At 42.7% G+C, this 3,242-nt stretch overlaps 1 pseudogene; it reads left to right on the forward strand.

Annotated features, from left to right (window-relative positions):
* The first annotated feature begins 1,987 nt into the window (after positions 1-1,987).
* Positions 1,988-2,546, forward strand: LOC105523436 (annotated as a pseudogene).
* Positions 2,547-3,242: the final 696 nt, after the last annotated feature.

Consider the following 3,242-nt stretch of genomic DNA (forward strand, 5'->3'; position numbering starts at 1 on the left):
AAAAAAAGTATAATAATAAAATAAAAAATAAATATAGAATTGCCATATAAATCCAGCAATTTCACTCCCAGGTATACACACAAAAGAACTGAAAACAGACATTTGTATACCAGTGTTCATGGCAGCATTATTCACAACAGGCAAAATGTGGAAACAACACAAATGTCCATCAACAGATAAATGGAGAAACAAAATGTGTTATATCCATGCAATGGAATATTACTCAGGCATGAAAATAAGTGAAGTTCTGATACATGCCACAACATGGATGAACCCTGAAAACATGTTAAAGGAAATAAGCCTGACACAAATATCATATGATTCCAATTATGTGAAATATCTAGAATAGACAAATTCATAAATAAAAGGTAGATTAGAGGTTACCAGGGACTGGGGGAAATGGAGAGTTATTGCGTAATGGTTACAGAGTTTGGGGTCATGAAAAATTTTGGAAATAGCAGCGATGGTTGTACAACACAGTAAATTAGTTAATACCACGAAATCATACATTCAAAAATGGTTGAATCTTACCACAATTAGAAAATTATGCAATGGGGCCAGGCACGGTGGCTCAACACCTGTAATCCCAACACTTTGGGAGGCCAAGGTGGGAAGATCACTTGAGTTCCAGGAGTTCAAGATCAGCCTGGGCAAGAGAGTAGTGAGATCTCATCTCTATAAAAAATTTTTAGGCCGGGCACAGTGGCTCATGCCAGTAATCCCAGTACTTTGGGAGGCCGAAGAGGGCGGATCATGAGGTCAGGAGATCAAGACTGTCCTGGCTAACACAGTGAAATCCCATCTCTACTAAAAATACAAAAATCAGCTGGGCATGGTGGTGCTTGCCTGTAGTCCCAGCTACTCGGGAGGCTGAGGCAGGAGAATGGCGTGAACCCGGGAGGCGGAGCTTGCAGTGAGCTGAGATCGGGCCACAGCATTCCAGCCTGGGTGACAGAGCGAGACACTGTCTCAAAAAAAAAATAATAATAAAAAAAATAAAGTTACAGTAATCAGGCTGGGTGCAGTAGCTCACGCCTATAATCCTAGCACTTTGGGAGGCCAAGGTGCGCAGATGACTTCAGGTCAGGAGTTTGAGACCAGCTTGGCCAACACGGTGAAACCCCATCTCTACAAAAAACACAAAAATTAGTCAGGTGTGATGGCAGGCTACTATGGTCCCAGCCACTCGGGAGGCTGAGGCAGGAGAATCACCTGAACCCAGGAGGCGGAGGCTGCAGTGAGCCATGATTGCACCACTGCACTCCAGCCTGGATGACAGAGTAAGACTCTGTTTCAAAAAAAGAAAAAAGTTACAGTAATCAAAACAGTGTGGTACTGACATAAAACAGACATACAGACCAACTGAATAGACTTGAGAGTCCAGAAATAAACCCAAACATTTATGGCCAATTGATATTTGACAAGAGTGTCAAATCCACTGCATGGCCGAAAGAATAGTCTCCTCAACGGATGGTGCTGAGACAACTAAGTTTCTATACGCAAAAGAATGACTCGGAACCTTACTTTACACCATAATAAAAAATTAACTCAAAATGGACCAATGACCTAAAATCATAAAACTCTTAGAAGAAAACACAGATCTTGGATTTGGCAAAGGATTCTCAGATGTAATACCAAAAGCATGAGTAACAAAAAGTAGATAAACTGGCTTTCACTCAAATTACTTTTTCTGTATCAAAGGACATTATCAAGAAAAAGACATCAGACAGAATGTAAAATATTTGCAAATTGGGGAGTTTAACTCCAGGATACATTTAAAAATTCCTACAACAACAAAAAGACAAATGATTCAATTAAAATATAGACAAAGGATCTAGATAAACCCCTCTTCAAAGAAGACAGACAAAATGGCAAATAAATACATGAAAAGATGTTCAACATCATTAACCATCAGAGAAAGGCAAATCAAAACCACAATGAGATACCAATTCATACCCACTATGATGGCTACCGTTTCTGTAAAAAGGGAACAGAGTGGCCAATGGCTGTGACTACTGCAATACATACCTCACCCACGACTCTCCATTTATGAGAAAGACATACTGCAGCGGTAGGAAACAGAGAGAGAATGTGAAAGATTACTATTAGAAATGGATGGAAGGACAGGCTCAGAGCCTGACTGACAAAACAAGGGTTGCATTTCAACAAGGAAAGATATTTCCTACTTCAATCTCTGTTCCTCCGCCGGCAGGAACAATGATACCATACCACCTCCCTCCAGTCTTCTGGGTCCTCCTCACCCTGGTAAGATGCCAGCAGCCCATATGGGGCCCCCTCCTAGGATGATGCCAGTGGGACCTGCTCCTGGAATGAGGCTGCCCATGGGAAGCCACATGCCAATGATGCCTGGGCCCCCAATGATGAGACCTCTTGCTTGTCCCATGATGGTGCCCACTTGGCCCAGAATGACTCGAGCAGACAGAAAGGATAGAGGGGAGGCCTCCCTATATCAGTTTTATATTACTTGTTCTACTTCACCAGGAGATCACAATGCTGTGACTCTGGGTGTTTTCTTAACAGCCTGATACAGGAAAGGTGCTCCCCCTTCCTATTAAAGAGAGAATAGTTTTGGAGTGGAGAAGTGGGACAAAAAAAGTGCAGTTTTTATTTATATTGTGAAATATGAAAATAAAATTGTCAACGTTTTTTAAAAAGAGAAAATATATGTTAGAAAGAAAACTGGAGAAACTGAAACACTTGTGCACTGTTGGTGAGAAGGTAAAATGGTGTAACCACTGTAGAAAACAAGTTTGGTGGTTTCTCAAAAGCTAAATATGGAATTACGAGGCTAGGCACAGTGGCTCACACTGTGGGGGACTAAGGTGGGAGGATCATGTGAGCCCAGGAGTTAGAGACCAGCCTCGGCAACATAGTGAGACCCTGTTTCTACAAAAAATAAACAAAATAAGTCAGGCATGGTGGTGTGCACGTATAATTGCAGCTCCCGAGAAGGTTAAGGTGGGAGGACTGCTTGAGCCCAAGAGGTCGAGGCTGCAGTGAGCCGAGACCACGTCACTACACTCCAGCCTGGGCGCCAGAGTGAGATCCTGTCTCAAGAAATAATAAGGCCGGGCACAGTGGCTCACGCCTATAATCCCAGCACTTTGGGAGGCTGAGGTAGGTGGATCATGAGAGGTCAGGAGTTGAAGATCAGCCTGGCCAAAATAGTGAAACCCCATCTCTACTGAAAATACAAAAATTAGTTGGGCATGGTGGCAGGC

This window comes from Colobus angolensis, unplaced genomic scaffold (assembly GCF_000951035.1).
Source record: "Colobus angolensis palliatus isolate OR3802 unplaced genomic scaffold, Cang.pa_1.0 Scaffold11234, whole genome shotgun sequence".
Lineage (NCBI taxonomy): Eukaryota > Metazoa > Chordata > Mammalia > Primates > Cercopithecidae > Colobus > Colobus angolensis.